This window comes from Eumetopias jubatus, unplaced genomic scaffold (genome assembly GCF_037043125.1).
Source record: "Eumetopias jubatus isolate StellerSeaLion01/CBP00866 unplaced genomic scaffold, mEumJub1_p1.0 scaffold_4, whole genome shotgun sequence".
Lineage (NCBI taxonomy): Eukaryota > Metazoa > Chordata > Mammalia > Carnivora > Otariidae > Eumetopias > Eumetopias jubatus.
The window spans coordinates 88,723,844-88,744,561 of NW_028274810.1; the positions used below are offsets into that span (position 1 = coordinate 88,723,844).

Sequence of the window (20,718 nt, forward strand, 5' to 3'; positions counted from 1 at the left end):
GAGCAAAGCCAGGAGGCTTGAGGCAGCCAACTGTCCTACTACACAAAGGGCTGATGCTCCAAAGATGGATCCCTCGGCTTAGGTGGGGAGTCACAGGGAAATTTCTTCCTTATTCTGAGCCAACGTTCATACTCAGCTGGCAACGAAATGGACTGTTGCTGCTCCTTCCAGAGCTCGAGAGTGAGCTCCCCAACACCTGAAGCATTTAAGGACAAGTCGTCACAGGGCCAGTCCCAGGCCTCTCGCCTCCAACACCTTCCTGCCTGTGTGGCAGGGGGCCGGTGTCTGTGGGCTGCATGTCCCAGACTCCCTTGCCAGGGGGTTGCCAGCGCGGTTCCATCCAGGCGAGGCAGGGTCTGGGGAGACGGAAGAGAGGGATAGAGACAGAAGCTGGAATCTTTCTCGTCAAGTGAGATGGCCAGCAGCAGCTGCATCCCCGCCGTGGTCCAGCTCCCACGCAGCAGCCTCCACCTGGCACCAGGCAGCCCGGGCTTCCGGGCTCTGCGGACCCCGCCACCCCAGGGCAGAGCACCCAACTGCAATCGAGTGCATCCCCTTGATTGCTCCCTCAATCCCCAGGGCACCAGCTAATCTCTGGGCTGACTCTTCGGCTCTCAGCTCTCCCATGACCTGTGGAACTAACTCCCTGTATAAGTCTCTCTGTCTGAAATACCTAGCGTGTTTCTGTTTCTTGGTCGGACCCTAAACGACAGAAGACCCTCCTGCGGTCGTGTGACAGGACTTCAAGTAATTGATGGGAGGCTGATCTGGAAGGGCCTTTGTAAGGTCCTTTGACACTCTCCCCCAGGCATCCACGGCCCCCCTCTCGTCCCAGCGCCACTTCTCTCTGGAGGGGGCCACAGACCGGCCCCACGCAGACAGGTCCTCGAACAGAAACCGAACCCCCAGTCCCAACACCAACCACCGGAAAAGTCCAAGAGCCCTTCCATGGTTACCCAGAGCAGAGAGAGTCAGTTCCAGATCACAAGGAAGAATTGCACAGAGAGCTGGAGAAGGGTCCTCTCACCCCACTTTTAGAGACTGGGGTCCTGCTTGCAAGGCAGGCAAGGCCTCCACTGCCCTCTGGGCCAGCATCCCCATTTGAGGGTGAGGAAACGGGCCCAGAGAGGGAAAGTGACTTTTTTGGAATTCCCAGCAGGGGAGCAGCAGAGTTGGAGCTGGAACCCGGGTGTCTCGGCTCCTGGTCCGGTGCTCTTTTCCCTCCTGTGTTATCGCGTTCACCGATGGGACTGTGCACCTGCTTGATTGCAGTTGGGTCTAGCCAATGGGCTCTGGTCCAGCCAGCCCATTTCGGGATGTTTCCTACACGGACCTAAGGGCATCTGGGCAGCGGGAGGCCTGCAGCCTTGTCTAAAAGTGAAAAGCTAAGGATGACCTAAGTGTCATCAGCAGGAGGTTAGTCACAAGTGTGGCGTGCCCACCCCTTGTGGCCCTGGGCAGCCACGAGACCGTACACGGAATGATCTCGGCCTGTGGCATTTCCACAAGGGAGCCCTCGTTAAGGTGTGCATAGAGAACTCTGAGCAGGGGTCCGTGTTGGGGTGGGACAGGGGTCTGCACTGGAAATAATGTGCTTTTCACTTGAAACCCATCATGCTGCTCGTGTGCCGGCTGCAGGCATACCATTGTTCCAAGAATAGTTAATAAAGTTGTCTTTAATACGTCACTTAAAGCATAAGGAAAGAAATGGGTTGGGGCTCTATGTGCTAACATGGAAACATCACCCCGATAAATGAGCTATCTGTGTAGTGTGCCCTCTGGGAGGAAAGAAAAAAATACTTACTCACATATGGAAGGGAAAAAATGCCCGGAGGGAACCACACCAAACTGTCGACACAGGTTACGATTGGGGGGGGGAGGGGGGAGGAGGAAAGGACACTGCTTTTTACTTTGTCCACTTCTGAACTGTTTCACATTTTTTTGATGAACTTGTTTTATTTTCTAATTAAAAGAAAAGAGGGAAAAAAAACACATTTTCAGTTACAAATGCCTATGGTTGGCTGGGGTCTCCTCTGGTCTTCCTGGCACGTGGCAGACTCAGGCTGCCCCTCCTCTGGCTAAGGGAGGAAGGGAGGCAGGCCAGGAGCCCCACCTTTATGTTGCAGAAAAGCTGGGCCTTTTAGGGCGCCCAGAGAAAGGTAAGAGCAAAGGGGAGCCATGGCATCAGTTAAGTCCACCCCATAAAAGGGAAAGTCTTATCTGCATTCTGCACCCAGAGTCTGTGTTCAGGCCTGCGGGGTGGAAGGATCCGGACAAAGAAGAAGGTTGGGAGGTGGGAGGGAAGAAGCGTGGGGGACCTGGAGCGTCAGGAGGGATGGCTAGAGGGACCGGAGAGAAGACCAGGGCGGCTGGAACTTGCCTGTGGACCAGATTTGTGAAGTGCTCCGTGCGGTGCCAAGAGAAAGGGCTGGACTCCATGGGAGGGGACCCCCAGTACACAAAGCTGGACTCCATATCAGAAAGAACCGGCAGTTGAGAAAGAACAGTGAAGCTAGAGGCATAACATGTCCTGATTTCGAAGCTACAGTCATCAAAACAGTTATAGTATTGATGTAAAAACAGACACACAGATCAATGGAACACAATGGGGATCCCAGAAATAAACCCACACAAATATGGTCAATAGATCTATGACAAAGCTGCCAAGAATACACACTGGGGAAACGACAGGCTCTTCAGCAAATGTTGCTGCTGGGAAATGAGAGAGCCATACGCGAAAGAATGAAACTAGACCCCTATCTTACACTGGACGCAAAAATGAACACAAATGGATTAAAGACTTGAATGTAAGACCTGAAACCATAAAACTCTTAGAAAAAAAACATAGATGGTAAGCTCCTTGACATTGGTCTCTGTGATAATATTTTGGACTTGACGCCATACTAACAAAAACAACAACAACAACAAAAAAAAAAAACCCAAAATAAACAAGTGGGACCACATCAAGCTTCTGTAGAGCAAAAGAAACCACCAACAAAACAAAAAGATGACCTACTGAGTGGAAGAAAATATTTGCAAATCATATATCTGATAAGAGGTTAATATCCAAAATATATAAAGAACTCCTACAACTCAATAGTAAAAAAACAAACAATCTAATTTGAAAAAAATGGGCAGAGGAACTGAATAGACATTTTCCCAAAGAAGATATCCAGATGGCCAATAGGCTCCCGAAAAGATGCTCAAGATCACTCATCATCAGGGACATGCAAATCAAGATCACAATGAGATATCACTTTACACCTGTCAGAATGGTTATTATCAAAAAGACAGGAAATAACAAGTGTGGGGGAGGATTTGGAGAAAAGGGAACCTTTGCACACTGTTGGTGGGAATGCAAATTGGTGCAGCTACCATGGAAAACAGTATGGAGGTTCCTCAAAAAATTAAAAATACAACTACCACATGATCCAGTAATTCCACTTCTGGGTATTTATCTGTAGAAAACGAAAACACTAGTTTAAAAAAAAGATATCTGCACTCCTAGTTCTTTGCAGCATGATTTACAACACTCAGGATATGGAAAATAAGCTGAGTGTCCATCGACAGATGAATGGATAAAGAAGATGTGATCTATATATACAAGGGAATATTATTCAGTCATAACAAAGAGGGAAATCTTGCCATTTGCAACCACATGGATGCACCTTGAGGGCATTAGGTTACATGAAATAAACCAGACAGAAAAAGACAGCCACTGTATGATCTCTCTTACATATGGATTCTAAAAAATACTAAAAAACAAAAAACAACCGGACTCACACATACAGAGAACAGATTGGCGGTGCAGAGGTTGGGGTTGGGAGCGGGTGAAACGGGAGAAGGGGTCAAAAGGTACAAACTTCCAGTCATAAAATAACCAAGTCATGGGGATGTGATGTACAGCATGGCAACTACCGTTAATAATACCGCATTGCATATTTGAAAGTTGCCAAGAGACTAGATCTTGAAAGTTCTCAACACAAGAAAAAAATTGTAGTTATGTGCGGCGACAGACGCTAACGAGACTTACTGAGGTGATCATCTGCAATCTATACAAAGATCGAATCATTATGTTGTACACCTGAAACTAACATAATGTGGTATGTCAATTATGCCTCGATTTTTATTAAAAAAAGTTAAAAAAGAAAAAAAGAGCTGCCAATATACCAACCTGAGATGAGATGAACTGCTTTGAGAGTAAGTGTCCTGTCATTAAGAGGAGATCAAGCAGAGGCTGGGCGCTGGCCAGCAGGACTCCGTAAAGGTGATTCAGTCGCAGGACGGAGGGGTGGATTCTCTGACATCCAGAGTCTGTGATCCTGGGACAGGAGGACCCAGCACCGGGACAGCCCAGTTCGCTGAGTTCTCACTATGGGCCCAGCAACTGTGTAAAGGGTCCTTCCAACTCTAGAGCCGCAAGCCTCGTGGCAAGGTACCCCTGCTCACCTGTATGTCAGGGAACAGTGTTGTGTCGTGTGAACTCTCCCGAATGTGATCGCTGTTCCGGGTTAGGTAATACCGGAGGCGCCCTCGACATCCAGGGCTGAAGGGTCCTCATGTGTGCAGCAGACGTCCATATGGGTCCCCTGCTCCCCTGTTCACAGGTGAGGAAAGGGCTCCGGGGGCCAGGCCCCTCAGTGTCACACCCGTCACCCTCCTGAGTCCCAGGTGCCCCAGTCAGCAAGGCCCGCCTCTCACTTGCTTCCCCTTCCCTGAGAGGACACTTCGCCAGTCTCTCCGGTTCTCTCTGTTCTCATAAAATACATATTGCCTTAAATTGGCACAAATGTGTTGTGCGGAATTTTTTAGTATTCTATCTTACTTTAAATTTGAAAAAAAAAATGTAAGCCCTCAAAAAGACAACAAGAAAAACAAAATGAACTCCCATGTCCCTTTCACCTAGATTCACCAGTTATTAACATTTTGCTGTATGTGCTCTCTCTCCACGTACCAGTGTACTTTATTTTGGACGGACCCATATGGACGTCTGCTGCACACATGAGGACCCTTCAGCCCTGGATGTCGAGGGCGCCTCCGGAGAACAAGCACCGTTGTATTACCTAACCCGGAACAGCGATCACATTCGGGAGAGTTCACATGACACAACACTGTTCCCTGACATACAGTCCACATTCCTTCCACCAACTGTCCCAACGCTGTCCTGTCTGTTATTTTTCCATGTGCGTGTTTCTAGTACGTGGGTTCTCGTCCCCATTCCTGCTTCTTCTGCTCAGCCCACGACGTGGGATCCCTGTGTGTCCCCGCGGGCACACGGCCACCTTGCCTCCAGCTGTGGCACGCCCTCCCCATCCCCCAGCGAGGGACACCTGCCACAGACAAGGCTGTGCGGGACACTGCCCCCTAGACCACCGCTGCTCAGACTTAGCTCACAAATGACCCGCGGCTCTTGTGAGGGGGGCAGAGTCTGATTTGGTAGGACTGCGGTGGAGCCTGGAAATCTGCATTTCTGACCCACTCCCAGGAGATGCTGACGCTACTCGCCCACCCTTGGAGCAGTGAAGCCCCTGTGCTTGCTTTTGCGGCGGGCAGGAGGCGGGGGTTGGACCAGGAGCACGACTGCCGTGTCTTGGAGCTTGCGGACTTCATCGTCACAGAGCACGGCCACTCTGAGCTCCGCGATGGCTGTCCCTTGTCTGGGCCCCCACGGAGGCTCAAGCTCTGCAGCCTCCTTCGTCTGCCCCCCGGGCTCCCCTTCCTCCCCACGCTGTGACCAAGGAGGGTAACTGAAGCTGCAGTTTGCTGTGGCCAACACAAAGCTCTTTGTCCCCCGAGCTGCGCTGGCACCTGGAAGGCCGGTCCCAGCCCTCTGGGCAAGCCCCGGACCCCTCTCGGAGAACAGCAGTTGGTCTGCGAATGAATATGCCTGGAGCTGAGCATCCGTTATCACCGTAGTCACAGACCTCGTCCAGCTGCCCTGCCTTTAGCTGGCTTCTGCTTTACAGCCAAGGAGACAGAGGCACAGGGAGGTGGTGCCGCTTGCCCAATGCTGCACAGCCAGAAAGATGGGAAGTTGGGATTCAGAAGGACAAAGCCAACGACCGGGGAGCTTAAAAGCGAAAATACCTTCAATCAGACCAATTGCAGTGGGGAGAAAATGACATTTCTAGAAAGATCCATTTTGCTCAGGCTCATGGTCAGTGAATGCGCACTGGACCTTTGGGGGTTTTTTTGAGGATGCAGGATCTCTGGGTTGAGCAGGCCAACCCCTGCGTGTGGGGTACTGGAGGCAGCCTCAAGAGCCAATCTGCAAATGTGTCCTTGAGCCTCTGTGGTCCAGCTCCAGGCACCTGCCCGGCCTGCCCACGTCTCCCTGCACCTTTGGACCTCAGGGCTCCTGTCGCCCCCTTGCTGCCCCCTGCTTTCCTCCCCTGCCCCGTTCCTGCCCGTTAACCGCCCCCCCCATCTTCCCGTCAGGGTCAGACGCATGAGGGACTCAGGCAGGTGCCTAATCCCGCCCCTGAGGGGCCCTGCCTGGGGACCCCTCCTGCTTTCTCTCCAGCCCATCCAGCCTGGGAAGCTCTCTCTGTTTCAAGAAAAGGACCCATGTCCTCAAGCACAGGCCCACCTCTTGAGACTTTGTACGCAGGCACCACCCAACGGACCCTCGGCCAGGGTGGGGACCGTGAGTCACATCAGCAGCCCTGGGAAAGCCACCTACCGTCTTCCGTGTCTCGACGCCTCGAGCCCTGCAGATTCCAGCCCTGGCCCCCTTTTGTCCCTAGCCAGACCCGCTTTTCCCTTCCTCAGGGCTGTCCCTCTATTTATGACACGTGTCCTAAAGAGCTTCAGCCATGGACCTCTTGCGTCCAGATGCCACCCGCCCAGAGAGGCCTTCCTGGGCCCAGCCACACCGGCGCCCCACTGCGTCGCCCTTGCCACCGTCCTCCAGACTCTCTCCCTGGCTTCCCGGCTGGCCGTCCGGCTCCGACCCCTGGAAAGTCACCTCCGGGGACCACGACCTTCTCTGTCATGCTTGCCGGGGAGAGGCCTAGCAGGAAGCAGGTCCATTACAGATGCTCATTTCCGGGATGAAGAAGCAGCTCTTTACAGGTTACCTGCTGTTTTTGTTTCCGCCACATGCTCAATCCACACGAGCCTGAAAGGTAGTTTCTCACCCCTTTCAAAGATGAGCAAGCTGAGGCCCCGAGAAGTAAAGGGACTTGCCTGAGGTCCCTTAGCCAGGAAGTGGCGCAGCTGGCACACAAACCCCGGTCTTTCTGATGCCAAACATCTTGTGATGTGATAAGTTTGGTCCCGGTGAAGCCATTCTTCAGGCTGACCCCCCCCCCTTGTGCAGAGACAGCCCCCGGGATCCCTGCCCGCCCGGTGGCTGTTGTGACCAATGTCCATTTAGGGACCAACAAGTCCCCACAGGGTTCAGGGGTCTACGGCCGCCTTTGCTGGCATGGAAGATGGGCCACTCACCTCTCAGGCTTCGGCTTCCTCATCTGTAAGATGGGCATCAAAATCCTCACAGCCCGCTACAGAGTTCCATACATGGAGTCTATATGCTATTTATATGTGTATATGTTCAGTACAGAAGTAGGACCCCAGTACATTTCTGTCACCAAAAAAACAATAATAAAACACTGCAAATAAAGGGACAAACTAAAGCTCCAAAAGGTAAAGACATCTGCCCAAGGTCACGCAGGAGGAAGGAGCGGGACCACATCCCAAAGCAGGATCTTCCAGCTCCGGGATGGCTGAAGCCACGTCTTCTGGGATCAGAGGCCCACTTGGGGACAGACCGCCCAGCACAGCTTCCGTCTTTTCGTTCATTCATTCACTCCTTCGTTCAACCTTTGCGAAGGGCGGGCCTCCTGTTGTGGTAGAGATTCCAGCGGCGGCCTGACATTCTAGAAGGGGGCATGAGAAAGGGACAGCTGCTCCGGGACGTGCCAGTCCCATGAGTCCTGCCGGGAGACAGATTCGGACAAGAAGAGAGGGGGATCGTCATGTCTAGACTGCTGATAGTTTCAGAGGCAAACACACATTTCTCCCTATACTATAAAGAAAAAACCCACATCCAGAGGAAGTCCATAGGCAGAGGGGAAGCAAGGTGAAGCCCAGTGAGAAACCGAGGGGCAATGCAAGGCCCGAAGTGCCTGGGGCCTAGCGCGGGTGCCCGGGCACTCAGATCGGGAAAGGGTCAAACGGGGGACGTGGAGAGCTATCAGCCGTGCTCAGGCCACATTAAAAAAGCCCCCGAACCCGAGGGTCATTTCCTCCTGCACAGTGGATGTATTATTTTATATATCTGGCCAAACACGGGAGAAAAACAGGCTATGCGGCCAGGGGCCGAGAGAGAGAGGAGAAAAGAAAACAAGGTGAAGTGGAGTTTTATGAGAAGCACTAAATCCCCTTGCACGAGGAATCACACGGGCTGCTAACGAGGACGACTCCGGAAAGTCTAGGGGACTGAGTTAGGGGAGATGCAGGTGATGGGAGACAGGTGGGTAAGAACGTCCGTGTGTCTGTGCACATGCGTGCACACAGAAAGAGAGCCGTGCTGGCAAAAAAGACATCAGGGGAAGAAAGCAAACCCTACAAGGTAGAGCTCTGGAACCATCCCCAGAAGAGTCCTTTCACATAGAACCTTCCATGGTCTGGAACCATGGGCAATGAGGGAGAAGAGAGGCTGCCACTGTGGTGGAGGGGGGTGGGGATGCCCCGCTGGGCTCCTGCAGAACACCCAGAGTCATGGTCACCTGCAGGGAGCCCGATCTCACTTCCTGTTCCCCACTGTCCCCTTCTCGGGCCTGGGAGCTGAGTCTGGTACAAGACATAGTCTCTCTCTCTCACACACACATACCCATTTGCTGACTTTAATTTCTTTTCCTTTGGGTGGGTGGAGGGAGCTTCTGGAGCTACCATGGAAAGGGCCTCCATGTTCTCCAAAACTGCCGGCTCCCCGCCCACCTGGGCTGCAGCAAGAGACCGCTTTTCCCCCCATGCGGAGTTGCGGGAGGGCCCAGTGATGCTTGTAAGCACTTAGCACTGTGCCTGGTACAGTCCCGGTAAATGGGAGGCATTATTTTTCTTTTTTTGTTTGTTTTTGTTTGGGAGGGAGGGGCAGAGGGAGAGAGAGAATCTTCGGCAGGCTCCACGGCCAGCACAGAGCCCGATTCGGGGCTTGATCTCACGACCCTGAGATCGTGATGTGAGCCGCAACCAAGAGTCGGACGTCCAACCGATTGAGCCACCCATGCGCCCTGGCGTTATTTTTCTTTTTATCATTGGCGGTGACCTTGGGAGGGCCTGTGCCAAGGAGATGGGAAGGGAAAAAGCAATGAGGAAGCCGGGGCAGGAGTGGTCAGGGAGCAGCAAAGGGTAAGGAAGAAGGGTAAGGGTCTGCTCTGGGGTTAGGCCTCGTGCAATTGAGGGATCCGGTGTCACTGCGTGCCACCCAGACTGGCAGTCAGAAAGGGAGACTGGGGGTGCATGACAGTGATGACAAGGGGGACAGTGCATCCACTGCTGAGCATGGGGGAGGGGAAATGCAGGTTCTGTCACCAGGCCGAGGGATGAAGGTGGCCTGGAGAGATGCCTGGTGTGTCCACTCAGTTGTGCCTTGCCTCGAGCTGTGACTCTGAGCTCACCGCTGGCCGCTCCATTTCCTCTCTGGGAGTCTGGGGGCCCCATCTCCACACAGATCTCTCGCTCAGCCTGACACTACCCACCGTACTTTCCAGCAGTGCTCCCCTCACCCATGGCCACTCCCTCCTCCCCTCCAAGCCTTCACAGCTGGGGGCCGCAGCCAAGAATTTCGGCAAAGTGCCTCACCCTCCAAACAAACAAACCAGAAGGAAGCACAGCCTCAGTGTCTTTTTGGTCCGCTGCCTGATCTCCTGGAAGCCCTGCCTGATTTCTTTCAGGTCCAGTTGTAGAAAACACGACGTTTATCTAACAACTGAGAAACAGTCCTGAGTTCTGATGTGGGTTGCAGCAAGACATTTGTCCTGGACAAAGGTAATCTGGCAAACCTCCCAGCCCTTCTGAGCACCCACCCATCCAAACTGCGGAATCTCTTAGTGAATTTGTCAAAGTTAGCAACGGGTTCTTCCAGAAGGGAGTGCCAGTCTGAGCCCGCAGAACGTGTGCCAACGTCTGGGCAGGGGTGCAGTAAATTGCCCATTGTCTGAGGGACGGCCTGTGGGGTGGCCTCAGAATCTGTTCCCAGACCACACTCCCCTGCTTCTTTTGGGAACATGAGCCGGAGGCTTCAGGATCCCCTGACTCGGCTGCCAGCTCCTATAACCCCTCCAGGCCCAAGCCGAAGGTCACGGCCAGGGTAGGGGGAGCCCAGGGTGAGTCTTGTTCCCCAGCCCATCCCAGGTTGCTCAGCTGGCAGTGTGATCAGGACACTTGGGTGCCCATGTGGGCCACGCCCAACCACACCTCCCTCCTGCCAGCCATCCCCTGTGTCTGATGCTGCAGGGACAAGGAGTGACGGGACTGAGCCCTGCGTTGCCCGAGTCACAAGTTCCCGATGCCTTCCTGACCCCCCCATTTAGCCTTCAGGTGACTCGACTTCTGCCTTGGGGACTTAGGCTGGCAAGCAACCCCCAGTAGTGACAGTGGCTGGATTTGCACGTGCTCTTGCCACCCAGTGGTTCTCAATGGGGCGGGATGGGGGGCACATCGGGTACACCCCTGGGGGAGAGGGAGGGACCGACTGCTCAGCGCCCACCTCCGACCCACTACACGGAATCCCCAAAGCCCTGGCATCACCTGCATTAGGCTCCCAGGCCCCTGACAATTGCATTGTGGGGCACAAGTCTTCAGGCTTAATCCCAAGAGCCGGAAGACCCAGGATGGAGCCCCGACTCAGCCCCTTATGAGCTGTGTAAACTTGAGCACGTAACTGAACCTCTCTGAGCCTGTCTTCTCATCCCTAAAGTGAGGGTGATACTGGCACCTCCTCCACAGGGGGCATGAAGAAAATACGAGAGCACTCCCTACAGCCCTCAGCGCAGGGCTCGGCCCAGAGTGAACTCTCAATAAATACCAGCGGTCAGTACTGCTGTTGCCACGAGGCGGAGAGCCCGCTGTTAAGACTGCCCTGCCTGCTCTCGGGCCATGGTCTCTCTCTGCCCTTTTTCGCTAGCCTAAATACACCCCTCCCCGTCGGGGCCGCCACGGGTGGTTGCACAGCTCGTACACTGCACAAAGTGCTGCCGCTGGAATTGGGGCTGCAGTCCCACCTGACTGTGCACTGGCATGTGAGCGGTACCCACAAGAGACACATTTTCTAATCTGCCCCAAAGCGCCACACAAGCTGTCTCTACCTGACGGGTCCCGGCAGGAAGAGAACAGTGATCCACTGGTTTATAAAACTGTATAGATATTATATATATTTGGAGGACAACTTGGGGAATCTGAAAATCAGTTTATTATTAGTTGAGATTAGAACACGATAGTTAATTTTCTCAGGCTGGATTATTTAGGAGTGATATGTCATGACATTTACAACTTCCTTTGAAATGTTTCAGACAAAATGTATAGATACAGATGTCCATACAGATACGGAGAAATATAGATATGGAGAAATAATGTACATAAGCAAACAAATATGGCCAAATGTCAACAGCTATTATATCCAGGTAGTAAGTATGGAGAATAGTTGGACTATTCTTTATTTTTTTTTAAGATTTTATTTATTTATTTGAGAGAGAGAGAGAGCATGCACACATGAGCAGGGAAAGGGGCAGAGGGAGAGGGAGAGAGAATCCCAGGCAGACTCTACAATGAGCACAGAGCCCAACACAGGGCTCGATCTCACAACCCCAAGGTCATGACCTGAGCCGAAACCAAGAGTCGGATGCTCAGCCAAACAAGCCACCCAGGGCCCCTGTTGGACTATTCTTGCATCTTTTCTGTACATCTGACAGTTTTCATAACAAAAATTACGAACTATTTTGATTTTACTCATAATTTTTGTAAAGGAAATGGTGCGAAAGGGGTCCCGGGGTCAGCTGAATTCTCTCCTCCCCCCAGCCTGCACGGTCGTCTTCCTCTCCAAGAGAGACCCTCCTGGGCAGGCCCTTGCCTGCTTCGAGCGTGTGGGGAGCATCCTCCCAGGGTGACACGTTAGAGCCACTCGGAATCCAGTGCCCAGAAGGGCGGATCACCACCGCCTCTGACTCGGTCCTCCCAGAGGAGCACCGACAGACGCACAGCTCTGTCCCCTGTGCCCCCTCCCCCTTGGGACCCCCCTTTGGGAGTAAGAACATCCTTCCTGCACTTTGTATAGTTGAAGAAACTGGAAATTGCGTAATTGTCCACGAGGAGAGGACTAGAGGCATAAGTCGAACAGCTGTGTGTCTGTGCGTCCGGACACCAAGGTAGGCCTATGCCATTCCGAGGGAGAAAGCAACCTGCAGAGCAACCTGCATGATGTGTTGTTTATAAAAGAAAACCCTAGATACATATGATCATTGTGTATGCCTAGAGAAAGATCTGGAAGGTGGCCCACTGAACTGTTCAGTGGTTACTTCAGGAGAGTGAGAGTAGGTGGGGGAAGAGAACTTTCACTTTCATGTCAAACACATCTGCATTTTGGGGATCGGTTCACAATTCTCAAGAGCACACCTCGGGGCCCTCCCTGGTTTCACTAACACTCACACAGCACCTACTGTGTGTCGAGCGCTGTTCTAGGGGCCTCGTGCCTATTAACGCATTTAATCCACACGTTATTCCCATCATCTTTCCCAATTTAGAGATGAGGGAGGCCCAGAGCAGTTACATAACTTGCCTGAGGTCACACAGCCAGTAAGTGGTGGCGCTGGCATGTGAACCTGAGCAGTCTCTCTCCAGCAACCGTGCGACCAGTGGATGATATCCCCTCGGAGGCCTCGTCGTGCATCACTTCTAACCCTCACAAAGCTCCCAGAGGGCGTGCGGGCCCGACTCAGGTACTCTAAGGGCAGCTGAGGAGGCCGACCCGAGCTGGCCCAGGTCCCAACGCAATCGGAGGCTGGTAGGAGGTTTGCCTTCTTCTTTTCTAAGAGGGAAGCCCTGAGGGCACCAGAGAAATAACGAGGGTGTACTCTGGGTAAGGCCCTGCAAGCTCCAAAGCCCTTTATTCTTCCCATACACCTCTGGCGTCACACAATGTTGGTCCTGAAAATCAAGGCCCTCTGCTCCTTTGACAGATGAGGGACCTGAGGCGCACAGACAGGGAGAGACACCATGTCTGGTGGAGTTTGGCCAGGGCCTTTCAGGGCAGGAGGGGAGAATAAAGCCCATCTTGTTGTCCAGGCTTTCCCTGTCTTGCTCTCTGTGGGTGGTGAGGACTGTGCCTTGAGTCCCGTGGGCCTCCGGTTGGCCGCCAAAGGGGAGGCGGTCTCCAGGACACCCCTCACAGCTGGGACCCCATGGTTCCCACGAACCCTCATCCTCGGCGTCATTGGGGCCTGGACAGCGGCGTCACATTGCCCCAGAGCCACACCTTAGAATTCTGAGAATCAGAAGTGGCCCAACACCCCAGAGGAGACACACCCAGATGTTCGCAGGGGCAGATCTGGGGCGTGAAATTGCGGGTAATGTTTATTTCCTTCTTTGTACTTTCCCACACTTTCCAAATTTTTGTTTGGTGGACATGTATCACTGTTATAATTAGGAAAAGAATACTGTACTTTTTTTTTTTCCTCCAGGAGAAACCAAGGACGTATCACAGGACATATTTCAGCCAGTGACCATAAACTATGTGACACTTGCTAAACTAAGAAGAGGACATGGGAGAGGGAGAGAGCCAGAGAACCAACATTTGTTGGGCGCCTACTACGTGAGGTGCCAGGAATGCTACGTCCATGATCCCTGTAATCTTCACAACCATCCTGGGCGTTCGGTGTTATGATCCCCATTTTATAGACGGATATACTGCTGCCCTTCCTTGAGGTGGCAGAAAATGCAATTTCTAAACCAGTTTGGTTACAATACATCCAGAGGATCTATTATCTCGTGCCTCTTAGAGAAGAGTCATCGGTTCTTCACGATACAGACCCCCCACCCAGCACCACTGTATTGTAGCCCAGAAGTGACCGCTGTCCATCACTTGCCATTTTCTTGATGACAGAGGGTCATTTTATGTCCCACGTGCAACGTTTTGTAGATAAAGCTGAAGTGGCCTCAGCCTACCATTTGGTTGCCCGCAGCACTGAAGACCAGGACCATCCGTCCAGAAGCAATGGATGACAGTGGCGAAAGAGCTGGAAGCAGGGTACGGTCTTTTGACTCAGGAATTCCATCCCTGGCGATGGATTCCTAAGAACTACTTCAGCAGAATTAGGAAGCTGTAGGCATAAAGAGGTTTGTGTCAATATTAACTGCAACAGCAAATACCATATAATCCAACAATGTGACAGGAGATGCTATAAACAGTGATCTTCGGCAATGGAGAAATAGTTTCTCCATACGCGGTGGCCAATGCCCATGCGGCCCCACAAAGGCCCTGCCTCCTTCTAGTCACACGCTTGTGAGGCCACATCTCACGCTGAGTAGGGCTGACCTGGTGACCCATGGGCCATGGTGGCAGGGACCACAGGCGGCTTTCAGGGAGAGGTCGTGAAAGACGTTGCCCTTTCGCCTCAGTCTCTTGATCACTCCACTGGGGGAAGCCGGCCACCATGTCATGAAGAAACGCAAGCCCCACGACAGAGAGGCCCAGGTGGAGAGGTGCTGAGGCCTCCCGCCAATAGCCACAAGAGCGCATCATCTTGGGAACGGAGACCCCGGACCCCCAGTCAAGCCCTCCGACGACATGGCCCTGCCTGACGTCTGAAGTGCAACCTCATGAAAGACTGTGAGGTAGGGCGCCTGGGTGGCTCAGTTGGTTAAGCAACTGCCTTAGGCTCAGGTCATGATCCTGGAGTCCCGGGATCGAGTCCCACATCGGGCTCCCCGCTCGGCAAGGGGCCTGCTTCCCCCTCTAACCCTCCCCACTCTCATGTACTCTTTCTCTCTCTCTCAAAAATAAATAATAAATAAATCTTAAAAAAAAAAGACTGTGAGGTAGAACCGCCAGCTGAGCTGCTCCCGAAATTCTTAACCCACAGAAACGCCAAGAGAGTAAGTGCTGTGGCTGGGTGTCCATGAAGCTGGAAAGAGATCCTGGCCAGGCCAAGGACATAGGCTCTCATCATCTTCTTGACCCTTGACCTTTCCCCAAAACCCCTCCATGAAATGCTTTGATCACCAAAAAAAAAAAAAAAAAGAAAAGAAAAGAAAAAAATTAAAATAAATGAATAAATGTTGTCATTTTAAGTCATTAGGTTTGGGAGTAACTTGCTCCACAGAGGTGGATAAATGATGCCCCATGCAATGGAATGCCATGCAGCAAGGAACGTGAAGGAACGTCTGCTACATACAACATATGGCAATGTGGGTGAATTTCACAACGTTGAGCAAAAGAAGCCAGATAGCAGAGGACATTCTTTGTGATTTTATTGATAAAGAGGTCAGAAACACTCAAAATTGCGGTGCCTGGCTGGTTCAGCCGGTGGAGCACATGACTCTTGATCTCGGAGTTGTGAGTTCGAGTCCCACATCTGGTGTAGAGATGACTTAAATAAATAAGTAAATAAAACTTAAACAACAACAACAACAACAACTCTTGGGCGCCTGGGGGGCTCGGTCGGTTAAGCGTCTGCCTTCAGCTCCGGTCACGATCCCAGGGTCCTGGGATTGAGCCCCTCATCGGGCTCCCTGCTCAGTGGACAGCCTGCTACTCCTCCCTCTGCTGCTCCCCTGCTTGTGCGCTCTCTGTCTGTCTGTCTGTCTCTCTGTCAAATAAATAAAAAATAAAATCTTAAAAAAAACAAATTTAAATTAAAAAAACACTCAAAATTAATCTGTGCTATCAGGGTAGTGGTTCCCTTTGAGAGGGGGAGGTTAGCAACTGGGGCCAGTCAGGAGGGGGCCCCCAGGTGCTGATAATGGTCTACTTCTCGATCTGGGAGTTGTTTAGTTCAGATCATGGGTGCGTTTAGTGTGCAAAATTTCATCAAGCTGTGCATTTGCTACTAGTCTGTATATACACCCTATTTCAATACAAAATGTTTTAAAATGACCATTTTACATGCACTGTATAAAATCTAGACACCTGTGACCAGGCTCTGGTCAGTGACATGGGAGAGCCTGTACAAGGATCTACGTCCTACAGCACGCACAAACACTGGAAGGCAGGAGGGAAAGAACCGGAAATGTTTGTGTTGGGGGGCAGGGATTCCTGGCCATCCTTACATCTTTATTTCATTTGCCATCTTTACATCTTTAAGTATTTCCTCTAAGAATGTATTATACTGTCTTTTCAAAGGAATGAACTAAAGGGCTGAGGTAAAATACATATCTGTAGGGTGTCTAACCAGAAACTACAATATAGTCTTCTAAGGAGTACGCTTTTTATTCACCAAAAAATCTGACCACCCAGAACTCCTTCCCAGAGATTTTACAAATAGCTCAAGTGTGGTTTCTCTAACAGAATCGGTTATGGCAACTACCGTTTACATTAAAGGCAGAAAAGTGAAGGCCTACTCCCAAGGTTCACAGAACTGCCTGGACTGGTGAGGGAGAGAGAAGGTGTCGCAACATCGTGGGCAAACAGAGCAGGAAGTATCACCTTGCTGTGAAGTAAGAGGGAAATCTGCGGCCCTGGGAGATCCTTCCCAGTGCTGATAGTAACAGATTCAGAGCAGAAATATCACCCTCCAATTCCAAAATGGCTGCAGACTCACAAAGAAGAGGAGAGAGTTCTCAAGTTTCACTGAGCTATGAACTTTGGGCTTCCCATAAGACCTTTCCAGAATAGGTTCCATATTGGTCACAGTGAACCTCAGATGTTCCAATATTCAGGTCTCGTCCTGAAGACACAGAATCTGTTCTTGCAGGCCCTTCCCTATGTCTTCTCCCAGCTTAGAAACTATCAGTGGCTCCCCTGTCTGGAACCCTACAGCACAGCCTTAAAAAGGGTCCCTGATCTGTCCCCAAACTACGAGTCCAATCCGGGCACCCAGAGTTGCCTCACCTCCGGCCTCCAGGCCAAGGCCCCATTGTATCCCTCACCTGGCAACTCTCTTCCCCAACTGCCCTGTACACAGGGAAGGGCTTTCTAAGCTTCAAAGCTGTGGAAGAAACCACAAAGGAAATGTTTGACAGATCCGTGCTACAAAAAAACAAAAAATTCCGGTGTGATTAAAAAATACAAGCAAAATTAAAAGACAAACAACTGGAAAGAATGTTTGCAGCAAATACCACAGACAGATGGTTAGAACCCTTAATTTATGAAGAACCCACATAAATCAATAAAAAAAAACACAAAGATGCTCATGGATAAAAAGGCAAAAGACATAATAAGAAACAAATATAAGTGGCCAGTAAACACTTGGAGGGGAAAAAGGATGCTCCATCTGTCTAAAAGGCCAAAGAAATGCAAATAACAATAAGATGCCATGAAGTTAGCAAAGATACTGCTCGAGATGGCATCCATCCCAGTGCTGGGCGGTGGGGGCGGCGGCGGCGGGGGGGGGTTGTAAACCAGTGTGGTATTTCTGGCAAGCCATTTGGTGATATTTATCAAAAGCCTGAAAAATGTTCCTACTTTCTGTCCATATAACGTTTTAAGCCATTTCCTTAGAAACTTTCCAGCAAATAACTTGGTGATACGTGTCAATTCTCTTAGGAGGTTCATACTTCTGGTTCACATTTCTGATTATTTTCTCCGAAACATGGAAGTTGAATGACGGTCAAAGATGTACACACAGAGATACCCATTGCGATGTAAATGTGTGATAACAGAAAGCTGGAAACAACCTAAACACCCCTCAGCCGGGGAATCAGTGAGTCAATTATGATGCATCCATGTGACGGAAAGCGTTAGGCAAATAGCCTTATAATAATCGAGAGTTCCAGATGATGAAGGAAATGCTTATGATATGATAGATTTGTAATGGAAAGTCAGCTGTAAAATTCTTAAAGAAAAAAAAAAAATCCTAGCCAATAGGTGGGGAAACACACCATGAATGGGGGTTGCCTCTGGTGGTGAATTTGGGGGAAATTTGTGTATGTGCTTCTTTACTTTTTTCTGTACTTTCCAAAATTTTTACAGCGGGCAGAATCACTTTGGTAATCGTTTAAACGGTTAAAAACCTTTTATGAATGTATTCTCCTTGACATACTGTTGATTTTCCTAGTGAAAAGCAATTTTCCCTTTTTGAGTCGATGCAAGGTAGGTTCCATAAATATGCACGAGTGAAGGAATGAACAGAGCTTTTAAGTCTCTTGCGAATCGTTTCTCACCTTCTGCTTTTATTGCCTGGTTATTTGTGTTTATGTCTTTTCTCCCTTGTGATCCTGGAAGCTCCTGGAAGGCAGAAATCATGTGTCTCCATTTATTCATGATCAGCCAGGGCCTTGTGCCCAGGGGGCACTCAGTGTTATTTTTTTAATGAATGGAGCATCTGATATAGCTAAGTGTGTTTTAACAGGAGATTAAGATTGTGGATCCCAAGGATTATTTGTTAAACCCATTCCTTATGAAGTCAGGGAACTCCCTGAGAGTCAAGCAGAAGGGATCAAGCTGTGGTTCCAGGGGCCACTGTGCCCCTACCTGATGGCCCTCCCGTTGTCTAGTCCCTAGAACACTGTCCTAGGGGTCTTCATACTGCAACTAATTAACTAAGGGGCCGTGGGCAAGGCACTCATCCTTAGTTCGTTCCTGGATGAGCCAAGGGTGCTGGAGTATTTGCAGCTTGCTGGTCACTTTTCAGAGTTCTGAAAAGCATCTGATAATGAAAGTTGGCTCAGAATATCAAGTTGGTAGGTATCTTAAGAACACTGTAGAATTTTTCTTAAAAAAAAAAAAAAGGCTCTCTTGATAATCAGATCAATACTATGCACCAGTGAGTTGGGCTCCATTTCACTTTATGTACATTTTTTGTCTTTAGGTCCAATTTTAAAAATAATTAAAATAGGTAACCTTAAGACTCTGCTAAGGACCATCCCTATCTTGAAGCACGTGTAGAGGTGAAGAATGATCTCTCTGCAGTAAACCATTTAGGAGAAGGACAGGACATCGTTGACCTAACGGGGTTTCCAGTGAAGGAAGGGAAGGGAGAGATACCCTGGCTTTTCTTCTGCCCCTCCCTGGGTGAGGAACCCTCCCGCGCCGCCTCAGCAGCAGGACGATTTTGCTGGCTTACAGTGACCTCTGCAGACAGCAGGGAGTTGCACATCTAGCTCTGAGCCAAGGAGGTAGGGAGGCCCCTGTCGTTCTCCCCGAGCTCCCGGAGGCCCCCTCTCATCAGACAGGACACCTCCTCCAAAGCGCGAGGTGCACTCGGTACTTAGTGTTGGAAAGGCTCAGCGCTGCTGAGCACCCAGCACACAGCACCTCACTGCGCCCCGGAGCTGGAGCTGGGCCGGGTACGGCCCTGCGCCCCCTGGATGGCCCCCTGGAAGAGTCGAAATGGGGAGTTCCGGGCCGCCCCACCGCTGGGCCGAGAAATCAGCCTTGCCGAGTCCCCACTTGAGCCTCTCCCAACCCAGCGCCATAGGGAAATTCCGGAGCCAGACGGGCCTCTATCACCTTCCTGGGCACGTGGCCTGGGGCAAAGTATTGAACCTTCCTGTGCTTAAATTTATCATTAAAAAAAAAAAATGGAGTTAACAGTCATCCCTACCTCAATAGATTGTTGACCAGATTAAAAGATCTGAAACATTTTATTTACATATAAATCAAGACATTTTATATATTTATATGTACGTTATATATAAGCTTAACACAGTAACTGGCACATGGTGTTTACTGAAAATTATTTACACTTATTTGACTGAGGAAGTCAGAGAAAGAAGGATTACTTGAAAAAAATCGAGGAATGCGCGTTCTCACTGTATACAAACCAGAATGAGGAATGCGTCGCCGGCCGTCGTTCTCCCGAAGGACGCCCCCCGCCCCGGGGGGCTCCCCTCACCGGATGCCACTCCTCCCGCCGGGGCCGGGGCCGGGCCTGGAACGGTGCCCCCTCCTGGGGACCACGGCCGCCCGCCGCGCTCCGCTGCGGACCCCTCCTGCGGGGCGCCTGCCCCGCGACCCCGCCCTGCGCCCGCGCCGTCCCCCGCACCGTGTCCCGCCGGGCTCGGGGAGCCGGGTCCGCGCGGCGGGGACCCGCGGCGGCCGCGTCGCTGGCCCTCCCTACAGCCGCCTGCCGCCCGGACCGGCTGCGGCCGTCGCGGCCCAGGCGCTCCCCGCGGCCATCCCCCCCCCCCGCCACCCCGCGAGGGCGCGCGGAGGAGCCGGACTGTGCGGGGAGCCGAAGCCCGCGGGCCGCCTCGCCTCCCGGCGCGGAGGCGCGGGTGAGAGCGGCCGTTCGGCACCGGAAGGTGGGGAGGAGGCCGGAGGTGCCTTCGCGGCGCGCGGCAGCCCTGACAGATCTGATAAAGAGGAAGGAAGCGCGCGAGGCGGCCGAGCTGAGCTGACGGCTCCCCAAACTGACGAGGGTCTGCAGCTGTCACGGCCGTTTGCAGCCGCGGGAGCCACAGCAGGGGAGCCTGCGCCCCCTGCCGGTCATTTTAGAACCGCACCCAACGGGCGAAACGAAAGCCCGCCAGGGCAAAGCTAATGCTTGCTGCAGCACGAGGTGGGGAGCCTTCCCGGAGGAGGCAGGGCCTGTGCGGGCCTGGGCCCTCTACCTTCTGCTC

The 20,718-nt window shown here is 51.7% G+C and overlaps 1 long non-coding RNA gene across 3 annotated transcripts; it reads right to left on the reverse strand.

Annotated features, from left to right (window-relative positions):
- Window positions 1-11,444: 11,444 nt before the first annotated feature.
- On the reverse strand, window positions 11,445-20,080 carry LOC148164555 (uncharacterized). 3 transcript variants are annotated; one of them, XR_015768010.1, is made up of 3 exons: window positions 19,921-20,080; window positions 18,319-18,382; window positions 11,445-14,318 (listed from the first exon to the last, which is right to left on the reverse strand). It is a non-coding gene; the product is annotated as an uncharacterized LOC148164555 (long non-coding RNA). The 3 variants fall into 3 exon arrangements; XR_015768011.1 differs by lacking the exon at window positions 11,445-14,318 and adding an exon at window positions 15,452-15,806; XR_015768009.1 differs by lacking the exons at window positions 11,445-14,318; window positions 18,319-18,382; window positions 19,921-20,080 and adding exons at window positions 15,452-15,806; window positions 17,086-17,340.
- Between the last annotated feature and the right edge of the window lie 638 nt (window positions 20,081-20,718).